Below are 13,096 nucleotides of genomic sequence, written 5' to 3' on the forward strand. Positions count from 1 at the left end.
GATTTCACAGAACACAAAGAAGTTTCTCAGAAAGCTTCTTTCTCTTTGTTAACGGAGGATATTTCCTTTGGCACTATAGTCTTCAAAGGGATCCGAAATATCTGTTCTCAGATTCCACAGAAATAAGGCTAGCCAAGAGATCCACGAAATACAGATGTAACTCTGTGAGTGGAAGTCACACATCACAGAGCAGTTTCTCAGAAAGCTTCCTTCCAGATTTCATCTGAGGATATTTTCTTTTTCACCATAGCCCTCTATGGGCTTCCAAATATCACTTTGCCAATTCCACAAGAACTGTCTTAGCGAAAGGCTTCTTGAGGGGAAAGCTGTAACTCTGTGAGATAATTTCACAGAACACAAAGAAGTTTCTCAGAAAGCTTCTTTCTCTTTGTTATCGGAGGATATTTCCTTTGGCCCTATAGTCATCAAAGGGATCCGAAATATCTGTTCTCAGATTCCACAGAAATAAGGCTAGCAAAGAAATCCTCGAAATACAGATGTAACTCTGTGAGATGAATTAACAGAACACTAAGCAGTTTCTCAGAAAGCTTCTTTCCAGATTTCATCTGAGGATATATCCTTTTTCACCTTAGCCCTCTATGGGCTTCAAATATCACTTTGCCAATTCCGCAAGAACTGTCTTAGCGAAAGGCTTCTTGACGGGAAAGCTGTAACTCTGTGAGATGATTTCACAGAACACAAAGAAGTTTCTCAGAAAGCTTCTTTCTCTTTGTTATCGGAGGATATTTCCTTTGGCCCTATAGTCTTCAAAGGGATCCGAAATATCTGTTCTCAGATTCCAGAGAATTAAGGCTAGCAAAGAGATCCACGAAATACAGATGTAACTCTGTGAGATGAATTAACAGAACACTAAGCAGTTTCTCAGAAAGCTTCTTTCCAGATTTCATCTGAGGATATTTCCTTTTTCACCATAGCCCTCTAGGGGCTTCCAAATATCACTTTGCCAATTCCACAAGAACTGTCTTAGCGAAAGGCTTCTTGAGGGGAAAGCTGTAACTCTGTGAGATGATTTCACAGAACACAAAGAAGTTTCTCAGAAAGCTTCTTTCTCTTTGTTATCGGAGGATATTTCCTTTGGCCCTATAGTCTTCAAAGGGATCCGAAATATCTGTTCTCAGATTCCACAGAAATAAGGCTAGCAAAGGGATCCACGCAATACAGATGTAACTCTGTGAGATGAATTAACAGAACACTAAGCATTTTCTCAGAAAGCTTCTTTCCAGATTTCATCTGAGGATATTTCCTTTTTCACCATAGCCCTCTATGGGCTTCCAAATATCACTTTGCCAATTCCACAAGAACTGTCTTAGCGAAAGGTTTCTTGAGGAGAAAGCTGTAACTCTGTGAGATGATTTCACAGAACACAAAGATGTTTCTCAGTAAGCTTCTTTCTCTTTGTTATCGAAGGATATTTCCTTTGGCCCTATACTCTTCAAAGGGATCCGAAATATCTGTTCTCAGATTCCACAGAAATAAGGCTAGCAAAGAGATCCACGAAATACAGATGTAACTCTGTGAGATGAATTAACAGAACACTAAGCAGTTTCTCAGAAAGCTTCCTTCCAGATTTCATCTGAGGATATTTCCTTTTTCACCATAGCCCTCTATGGGTTTCCAAATGTCACTTTGCCAATTCCACAAGAACTGTCTTAGCGAAAGGCTTCTTGAGGGGAAAGCTGTAACTCTGTGAGATGATTTCACAGAACACAAAGAAGTTTCTCAGAAAGCTTCTTTCTCTTTGTTATCGGAGGATATTTCCTTTGGCCCTATAGTCTTCAAAGGGATCCGAAATATCTGTTCTCAGATTCCACAGAAATAAGGCTAGCAAAGAGGTCCACGAAATACAGATGTAACTCTGTGAGATGAATTAACAGAACACTAAGCAATTTCTCAGAAAGCTTCTTTCCAGATTTCATCTGAGGATATTTCCTTTTTCCCTATAGCCCTCTATGGGCTTCCAAATATAACTTTGCCAATTCCACAAGAACTGTCTTAGCGAAAGGCTTCTTGAGGGGAAAGCTGTAACCCTGTGAGATGATTTCACAGAACACAAAGAAGTTTCTCAGAAAGCTTCTTTCTCTTTGTTATCGGAGGATATTTCCTTTGGCCCACTAGTCTTCAAAGGGATCCGAAATATCTGTTCTCAGATTCCACAGAAATAAGGCTAGCAAAGAGATCCACGAAATACAGATGTAACTCTGTGAGATGAATTAACAGAACACTAAGCAGTTTCTCAGAAAGCTTCTTTCCAGATTTCATCTGAGGATATTTCCTTTTTCACCATAGCCCTCTATGGGCTTCCAAATATCACTTTGCCAATTCCACAAGAACTGTCTTAGCGAAAGGCTTCTTGAGGGGAAAGCTGTAACTCTGTGAGATGATTTCACAGAACACAAAGAAGTTTCTCAGAAAGCTTCTTTCTCTTTGTTAACGGAGGATATTTCCTTTGGCACTATAGTCTTCAAAGGGATCCGAAATATCTGTTCTCAGATTCCACAGAAATAAGGCTAGCCAAGAGATCCACGAAATACAGATGTAACTCTGTGAGTGGAAGTCACACATCACAGAGCAGTTTCTCAGAAAGCTTCTTTCCAGATTTCATCTGAGGATATTTCCTTTTTCACCATAGCCCTCTATGGGCTTCCAAATATCACTTTGCCAATTCCACAAGAACTGTCTTAGCGAAAGGCTTCTTGAGGGGAAAGCTGTAACTCTATGAGATGATTTCACAGAACACAAAGAAGTTTCTCAGAAAGCTTCTTTCTCTTTGTTATCGGAGGATATTTCCTTTGGCCCTATAGTCTTCAAAGGGATCCGAAATATCTGTTCTCAGATTCCACAGAAAAAAGGCTAGCAAAGAGATCCCCGAAATACAGATGTAACTCTTTGAGATGAATTAAAAGAACACTAAGCAGTTTCTCAGAAAGCTTCTTTCCAGATTTCATCTGAGGATATTTCCTTTTTCCCCATAGCCCTCTATGGGCTTCCAAATATCACTTTGCCAATTCCACAAGAACTGTCTTAGCGAAAGGCTTCTTGAGGGGAAAGCTGTAACCCTGTGAGATGATTTCACAGAACACAAAGAAGTTTCTCAGACAGCTTCTTTCTCTTTGTTATCGGAGGATATTTCCTTTGGCCCTATAGTCTTCAAAGGGATCCGAAATATCTGTTCTCAGATTCCACAGAAATAAGGCTAGCAAAGAGATCCACGAAATACAGATGTAACTCTGTGAGTGGAAGTCACACATCACAGAGCAGTTTCTCAGAAAGCTTCCTTCCAGATTTCATCTGAGGATATTTTCTTTTTCACCATAGCCCTCTATGGGCTTCCAAATATCACTTTCCCAATTCCACAAGAACTGTCTTAGCGAAAGGCTTCTTGAGGGGAAAGCTGTAACTCTGTGAGATGATTTCACAGAACACAAAGAAGTCTCTCAGAAAGCTTCTTTCTCTTTGTTATCGGAGGATATTTCCTTTGGCCCTATAGTCTTCAAAGGGATCCGAAATATCTGTTCTCAGATTCCACAGAAATAAGGCTAGCAAAGGGATCCACGAAATACAGATGTAACTCTGTGAGTGGAAGTCACACATCACAGATTAGTTTCTCAGAAAACTTCTTTCCAGATTTCATCTGAGGATATTTCCTTTTTCACCATAGCCCTCTATGGGCTTCCAAATATCACTTTGCCAATTCCACAAGAACTTTCTTAGCGAAAGGCTTCTGGAGAGGAAAGCTGTAACTCTGTGAGATGATTTCACAGAACAAAAAGATGTTTCTCAGAAAGATTCTTTCTCTTTGTTGTCGCAGGATATTTCCTTTGGCCCTATAGTCTTCAAAGGGATCCGAAATATCTGTTCTCAGATTCCACAGAAATAAGGCTAGCAAAGAGATCCACGAAATACAGATGTAACTCTGTGAGATGAATTAACAGAACACTAAGCAGCTTCTCAGAAAGCTGCTTTCCAGATTTCATTTGAGGATATTTCCTTTTTCACCGTAGCCCTCTAAGGGCTTCCAAATATCACTTTGCCAATTCCACAAGAACTGTCTTAGCGAAAGGCTTCTTGAGGGGAAAGCTGTAACTCTGTGAGATGATTTCACAGAACACAAAGAAGTTTCTCAGAAAGCTTCTTTCTCTTTGTTATAGCAGGATATTTCCTTTGGCCCTATAGTCTTCAAAGGGATCCGAAATATCTGTTCTCAGATTCCACAGAAATAAGGCTAGCAAAGAGATCCACGAAATACAGATGTAACTCTGTGAGATGAATTAAAAGAACACTAAGCAGTTTCTCAGAAAGCTTCTTTCCAGATTTCATCTGAGGATATTTCCTTTTTCAACATAGCTCTCTATGGGCTTCCAAATATCACTTTGCCAATTCCACAAGAACTGTCTTAGCGAAAGGCTTCTTGAGGGGAAAGCTGTAACTCTGTGAGATGATTTCACAGAACACAAAGAAGTTTCTCAGAAAGGTTCTTTCTCTTTGTTATCGGAGGATATTTCCTTTGGCCCTATAGTCTTCAAAGGGATCCGAAATATCTGTTCTCAGATTCCACAGAAATAAGGCTAGCAAAGAGATCCACGAAAAACAGATGTAACACTGTGAGATGAATTCACAGAACACTAAGCAGTTTCTCAGAAACTTCTTTCCAGATTTCATCTGAGGATATTTCCTTTTTCACCATAGCCCTCTATGGGCTTCCAAATATCACTTTGCCAATTCCACAAGAACTGTCTTAGGGAAAGGCTTCTTGAGAGGAAAGCTGTAACTCTGTGAGATGATTTGACAGAACACAAAGAAGTCTCTCAGAAAGCTTCTTTCTCTTTGTTATCGGAGGATATTTCCTTTGGCCCTATAGTCTTCAAAGGGATCCGAAATATCTGTTCTCAGATTTCACAGAAATAAGGCTAGCAAAGGGATCCACGAAATACAGATGTAACTCTGTGAGTGGAAGTCACACATCACAGATCAGTTTCTCAGAAAGCTTCTTTCCAGATTTCATCTGAGGATATTTCCTTTTTCACCATAGCCCTCTATGGGCTTCCAAATATCACTTTGCCAATTCCACAAGAACTGTCTTAGCGAAAGGCTTCTTGAGGGGAAAGCTGTAACTCTGTGAGATGATTTCACAGAACACAAAGAAGTTTCTCAGAAAGCTTCTTTCTCTTTGTTATCGGAGGATATTTCCTTTGGCCCTATAGTCTTCAAAGGGATCCGAAATATCAGTTCTCAGATTCCACAGAAATAAGGCTAGCAAAGAAATCCACGAAATACAGATGTAACTCTTTGAGATGAATTAACAGAACACTAAGCAGTTTCTCAGAAAGCTTCTTTCCAGATTTCATCTCAGGATATTTCCTTTTTCACCATAGCCCTCTATGGGCTTCCAAATATCACGTTGCCAATTCCACAAGAACTGTCTTAGCGAAAGCCTTCTTGAGGGGAAAGCTTTAACTCTGTGAGATGATTTCACAGAACACAAATAAGTTTCTCAGAAGGCTTCTTTCTCTTTGTTATCGGAGGATATTTCCTTTGGCCCTATAGTCTCAAAGGGATCCGAAATATCTGTTCTCAGATTCCACAGAGATAAGGCTAGCAAAGAGATCCACGAAATACAGATGTAACTCTGTGAGATGAATTAACAGAACACTAAGCAGTTTCTCAGAAAGCTTCTTTCCAGATTTCATCTGAGGATATTTCCTTTTTCACCATAGCCCTCTATGGGCTTCCAAATATCACTTTGCCAATTCCACAAGAACTGTCTTAGCGAAAGGCTTCTTGAGGGGAAAGCTGTAACTCTGTGAGATGATTTCACAGAACACAAAGAAGTTTCTCAGAAAGCTTCTTTCTCTTTGTTATCGGAGGATATTTCCTTTGGCCCTATAGTCTTCAAAGGGATCCGAAATATCTGTTCTCAGATTCCACAGAAATAAGGCTAGCAAAGAGATCCACGAAATACAGATGTAACTCTGTGAGATGAATTAACAGAACACTAAGCAGTTTCTCAGAAAGCTTCTTTCCAGATTTCATCTGAGGATATTTCCTTTTTCACCATAGCCCTCTATGGGCTTCCAAATATCACTTTGATAATTCCACAAAAACTGTCTTAGCGAAAGGCTTCTTGAGTGGAAAGCTGTAACTTTGTGAGATGATTTCACAGAACACAAAGAACTTTCTCAGAAAACTTCTTTCTCTTTGTTATCGCAGGATATTTCCTTTGGCCCTATAGTCTTCAAAGGGATCCGAAATATCTGTTCTAAGATTCCACAGAAATAAGGCTAGCAAAGAGATCCACGAAATACAGATGTAACTCTGTGAGATGAATTAACAGAACACTAAGCAGTTTCTCAGAAAGCTTCTTTCCAGATTTCATCTGAGGATATTTCCTTTTTCACCATAGCCCTCTAGGGGCTTCCAAATATCACTTTGCGAATTCCACAAGAACTGTCTTAGCGAAAGGCTTCTGGAGGGGAAAGCTGTAACTCTGTGAGATGATTTCACAGAACAGAAAGATGTTTCTCAGAAAGATTCTTTCTCTTTGTTGTCGCAGGATATTTCCTTTGGCCCTATAGTCTTCAAAGGGATCCGAAATATCTGTTCTCAGATTCCACAGAAATAAGGCTGGCAAAGAGATCCACGAAATACAGATGTAACTCTGTGAGATGAATTAACAGAACACTAAGCAGTTTCTCAGAAAGCTGCTTTCCAGATTTCATTTGAGGATATTTCCTTTTTCACCGTAGCCCTCTAAGGGCTTCCAAATATCACTTTGCCAATTCCAGAAGAACTGTCTTAGCAAAAGGCTTCTGGAGGGGAAAGCTGTAACTCTGTGAGATGATTTCACAGAACTCAAAGAAGTTTCTCAGAAAGCTTCTTTCTCTTTGTTATCGGAGGATATTTCCTTTGGGCCTATAGTCTTCAAAGGTATCCGAAATATCTGTTCTCAGATACCACAGAAATAAGGCTAGCAAAGAGATCCACGAAATACAGATGTAACTCTGTGAGATGAATTAACAGAACACTAAGCAGTTTCTCAGAAAGCTTCTTTCCAGATTTCATCTGAGGATATTTCCTTTTTCACCATAGCCCTCTATGGGCTTCCAAATATCACTTTGCCAATTCCACAAGAACTGTCTTAGCGAAAGGCTTCTTGAGGGGAAAGCTGTAACTCTGTGAGATGATTTCAGAGAACACAAAGAAGTTTCTCAGAAAGCTTCTTTCTCTTTGTTATCGGAGGATATTTCCTTTGGCCCTATAGTCTTCAAAGGGATCCGAAATATCTGTTCTCAGATTCCACAGAAATAAGGCTAGCAAAGAGATCCAAAAATACAGATGTAACTCTGTGAGATGAATTAACGGAACACTAAGCAGTTTCTCAGAAAGCTGCTTTCCAGATTTCATTTGAGGATATTTCCTTTTTCACCGTAGCCCTCTAAGGGCTTCCAAATATCACTTTGCCAATTACACAAGAACTGTCTTAGCGAAAGGCTTCTTGAGGGGAAAGCTGCAACTCTGTGAGATGATTTCACAGAACACAAAGAAGTTTCTCAGAAAGCTTCTTTCTCTTTGTTATCGGAGGATGTTTCCTTTGGCCCTATAGTCCTCAAAGGTATCCGAAATATCTGTTCTCAGATTCCACAGAAATAAGGCTAGCAAAGAGATCCACGAAATACAGATGTAACTCTTTGAGATGAATTAGCAGAACACTAAGCAGTTTCTCAGAAAGCTTCTTTCCAGATTTCATCTGATGATATTTCCTTTTTCACCATAGCCCTCTATGGGCTTCCAAATATCACTTTGCCAATTCCACAAGAACTGTCTTAGAGAAAGGCTTCTTGAGGGGAAAGCTGTAACTCTGTGAGATGATTTCACAGAACAGAAAGAAGTTTCTCAGAAAGCTTCTTTCTCTTTGTTATCGGAGGATATTTCCTTTGGCCCTATAGTCTTCAAAGGGATCCGAAATATCTGTTCTCAGATTCCACAGAAATAAGGCTAGCAAAGAGATCCACGAAATACAGATGTAACTCTGTGAGATGAATTAACAGAACACTAAGCAGTTTCTCAGAAAGCTTCTTTCCAGATTTCATCTGAGGATATTTCCTTTTTTCACCATAGCCCTCTAGGGACTTCCAAATATCACTTTACCAATTCCACAAGAACTGTCTTAGCGAAAGGCTTCTTGAGGGGAAAGCTGTAACTCTGTGAGATGATTTCACAGAACACAAAGAAGTTTCTCAGAAAGCTTCTTTCTCTTTGTATTCGGAGGATATTTCCTTTGGCCCTATAGTCTTCAAAGGGATCCGAAATATCTGTTCTCAGATTCCACAGAAATAAGGCTAGCAAAGAAATCCACGAAATACAGATGTAACTCTTTGAGATGAATTAACAGAACACTAAGCAGTTTCTCAGAAAGCTTCTTTCCAGATTTCATCTCAGGATATTTCCTTTTTCACCATAGCCCTCTATGGGCTTCCAAATATCACGTTGCCAATTCCACAAGAACTGTCTTAGCGAAAGCCTTCTTGAGGGGAAAGCTTTAACTCTGTGAGATGATTTCACAGAACACAAATAAGTTTCTCAGAAGGCTTCTTTCTCTTTGTTATCGGAGGATATTTCCTTTGGCCCTATAGTCTCAAAGGGATCCGAAATATCTGTTCTCAGATTCCACAGAGATAAGGCTAGCAAAGAGATCCACGAAATACAGATGTAACTCTGTGAGATGAATTAACAGAACACTAAGCAGTTTCTCAGAAAGCTTCTTTCCAGATTTCATCTGAGGATATTTCCTTTTTCACCATAGCCCTCTATGGGCTTCCAAATATCACTTTGCCAATTCCACAAGAACTGTCTTAGCGAAAGGCTTCTTGAGGGGAAAGCTGTAACTCTGTGAGATGATTTCACAGAACACAAAGAAGTTTCTCAGAAAGCTTCTTTCTCTTTGTTATCGGAGGATATTTCCTTTGGCCCTATAGTCTTCAAAGGGATCCGAAATATCTGTTCTCAGATTCCACAGAAATAAGGCTAGCAAAGAGATCCACGAAATACAGATGTAACTCTGTGAGATGAATTAACAGAACACTAAGCAGTTTCTCAGAAAGCTTCTTTCCAGATTTCATCTCAGGATATTTCCTTTTTCACCATAGCCCTCTATGGGCTTCCAAATATCACTTTGATAATTCCACAAAAACTGTCTTAGCGAAAGGCTTCTTGAGGGGAAAGCTGTAACTTTGTGAGATGATTTCACAGAACACAAAGAACTTTCTCAGAAAACTTCTTTCTCTTTGTTATCGCAGGATATTTCCTTTGGCCCTATAGTCTTCAAAGGAATCCGAAATATCTGTTCTAAGATTCCACAGAAATAAGGCTAGCAAAGAGATCCACGAAATACAGATGTAACTCTGTGAGATGAATTAACAGAACACTAAGCAGTTTCTCAGAAAGCTTCTTTCCAGATTTCATCTGAGGATATTTCCTTTTTCACCATAGCCCTCTAGGGGCTTCCAAATATCACTTTGCGAATTCCACAAGAACTGTCTTAGCGAAAGGCTTCTGGAGGGGAAAGCTGTAACTCTGTGAGATGATTTCACAGAACAGAAAGATGTTTCTCAGAAAGATTCTTTCTCTTTGTTGTCGCAGGATATTTCCTTTGGCCCTATAGTCTTCAAAGGGATCCGAAATATCTGTTCTCAGATTCCACAGAAATAAGGCTGGCAAAGAGATCCACGAAATACAGATGTAACTCTGTGAGATGAATTAACAGAACACTAAGCAGTTTCTCAGAAAGCTGCTTTCCAGATTTCATTTGAGGATATTTCCTTTTTCACCGTAGCCCTCTAAGGGCTTCCAAATATCACTTTGCCAATTCCAGAAGAACTGTCTTAGCAAAAGGCTTCTGGAGGGGAAAGCTGTAACTCTGTGAGATGATTTCACAGAACTCAAAGAAGTTTCTCAGAAAGCTTCTTTCTCTTTGTTATCGGAGGATATTTCCTTTGGGCCTATAGTCTTCAAAGGTATCCGAAATATCTGTTCTCAGATACCACAGAAATAAGGCTAGCAAAGAGATCCACGAAATACAGATGTAACTCTGTGAGATGAATTAACAGAACACTAAGCAGTTTCTCAGAAAGCTTCTTTCCAGATTTCATCTGAGGATATTTCCTTTTTCACCATAGCCCTCTATGGGCTTCCAAATATCACTTTGCCAATTCCACAAGAACTGTCTTAGCGAAAGGCTTCTTGAGGGGAAAGCTGTAACTCTGTGAGATGATTTCACAGAACACAAAGAAGTTTCTCAGAAAGCTTCTTTCTCTTTGTTATCGGAGGATATTTCCTTTGGCCCTATAGTCTTCAAAGGGATCCGAAATATCTGTTCTCAGATTCCACAGAAATAAGGCTAGCAAAGAGATCCAAGAAATACAGATGTAACTCTGTGAGATGAATTAACGGAACACTAAGCAGTTTCTCAGAAAGCTGCTTTCCAGATTTCATTTGAGGATATTTCCTTTTTCACCGTAGCCCTCTAAGGGCTTCCAAATATCACTTTGCCAATTACACAAGAACTGTCTTAGCGAAAGGCTTCTTGAAGGGAAAGCTGCAACTCTGTGAGATGATTTCACAGAACACAAAGAAGTTTCTCAGAAAGCTTCTTTCTCTTTGTTATCGGAGGATATTTCCTTTGGCCCTATAGTCTTCAAAGGTATCCGAAATATCTGTTCTCAGATTCCACAGAAATAAGGCTAGCAAAGAGATCCACGAAATACAGATGTAACTCTTTGAGATGAATTAGCAGAACACTAAGCAGTTTCTCAGAAAGCTTCTTTCCAGATTTCATCTGATGATATTTCCTTTTTCACCATAGCCCTCTATGGGCTTCCAAATATCACTTTGCCAATTCCACAAGAACTGTCTTAGAGAAAGGCTTCTTGAGGGGAAAGCTGTAACTCTGTGAGATGATTTCACAGAACAGAAAGAAGTTTCTCAGAAAGCTTCTTTCTCTTTGTTATCGGAGGATATTTCCTTTGGCCCTATAGTCTTCAAAGGGATCCGAAATATCTGTTCTCAGATTCCACAGAAATAAGGCTAGCAAAGAGATCCACGAAATACAGATGTAACTCTGTGAGATGAATTAACAGAACACTAAGCAGTTTCTCAGAAAGCTTCTTTCCAGATTTCATCTGAGGATATTTCCTTTTTTCACCATAGCCCTCTATGGACTTCCAAATATCACTTTACCAATTCCACAAGAACTGTCTTAGCGAAAGGCTTCTTGAGGGGAAAGCTGTAACTCTGTGAGATGATTTCACAGAACACAAAGAAGTTTCTCAGAAAGCTTCTTTCTCTTTGTTATCGGAGGATATTTCCTTTGGCCGTATAGTCTTCAAAGGGATCCGAAATATCTGTTCTCAGATTCCACAGAAATAAGGCTAGCAAAGAGATCCACGAAATACAGATATAACTCTGTGAGTGGAAGTCACACATCACAGAGCAGTTTCTCAGAAAGCTTCTTTCCAGATTTCTTCTGAGGATATTTCCTTTTTCACCATAGCCCTCTATGGGCTTCCAAATATCACTTTGCCAATTCCACAAGAACTGTCTTAGCGAAAGGCTTCTTGAGGGGAAAGCTGTAACTCTGTGAGATAATTTCACAGAACACAAAGAAGTTTCTCAGAAAGCTTCTTTCTCTTTGTTATCGGAGGATATTTCCTTTGGCCCTATAGTCATCAAAGGGATCCGAAATATCTGATCTCAGATTCCAAAGAAATAAGGCTAGCAAAGAGATCCTCGAAATACAGATGTAACTCTGTGAGATGAATTAACAGAACTCTAAGCAGTTTCTCCGAAAGCTTCTTTCCAGATTTCATCTGAGGATATTTCCTTTTTCACCTTAGCCCTCTATGGGCTTCAAATATCACTTTGCCAATTCCACAAGAACTGTCTTAGCGAAAGGCTTCTTGACGGGAAAGCTGTAACTCTGTGAGATGATTTCACAGAACACAAAGAAGTTTCTCAGAAAGCTTCTTTCTCTTTGTTATCGGAGGATATTTCCTTTGGCCCTATAGTCTTCACAGGGATCCGAAATATCTGTTCTCAGATTCCAGAGAATTAAGGCTAGCAAAGAGATCCACGAAATACAGATGTAACTCTGTGAGATGAATTAACAGAACACTAAGCAGTTTCTCAGAAAGCTTCTTTCCAGATTTCATCTGAGGATATTTCCTTTTTCACCATAGCCCTCTATGGGCTTCCAAATATCACTTTCCCAATTCCACAAGAACTGTCTTAGGGAAAGGCTTCTTGAGGGGAAAGCTGTAACTCTGTGAGATGATTTCGCAGAACACAAAGAAGTTTCTCAGACAGCTTCTTTCTCTTTGTTTTCGGAGGATATTTCCTTTGGCCCTATAGTCTTCAAAGGGATCTGAAATATCTGTTCTCAGATTCCACAGAAATAAGGCTAGCAAAGAGATCCACGAAATACAATGTAACTCTGTGAGATGAATTAACAGAACACTAAGCAGTTTCTCAGAAAGCTGCTTTCCAGATTTCATTTGAGGATATTTCCTTTTTCACCGTAGCCCTCTAAGGGCTTCCAAATATCACTTTACCAATTACACAAGAACTGTCTTAGCGAAAGGCTTCTGGAGGGGAAAGCTGTAACTCTGTGAGATGATTTCACAGAACACAAAGAAGTTTCTCAGAAAGCTTCTTTCTCTTTGTTATCGGAGGATATTTCCTTTGGCCCTATAGTCTTCAAAGGGATCCGAAATATCTGTTCTCAGATTCCACAGAAATAAGGCTAGCAAAGAGATCCACGAAATACAGATGTAACTCTGTGAGATGAATTAACAGAACACTAAGCAGTTTCTCAGAAAGCTTCTTTCCAGATTTCATCTGAGGATATTTCCTTTTTCACCATAGCCCTCTATGGGCTTCCAAATATCACTTTGCCAATTCCACAAGAACTGTCTTAGCGAAAGGCTTCTTGAGGGGAAAGCTGTAACTCTGTGAGATGATTTCACAGAACACAAAGAAGTTTCTCAGAAAGCTTCTTTCTCTTTGTTATCGGAGGATATTTCCT

The sequence above is a fragment of the Macaca fascicularis genome, chromosome 1 (assembly GCF_037993035.2).
Source record: "Macaca fascicularis isolate 582-1 chromosome 1, T2T-MFA8v1.1".
Classification (NCBI taxonomy): Eukaryota; Metazoa; Chordata; class Mammalia; order Primates; family Cercopithecidae; genus Macaca; species Macaca fascicularis.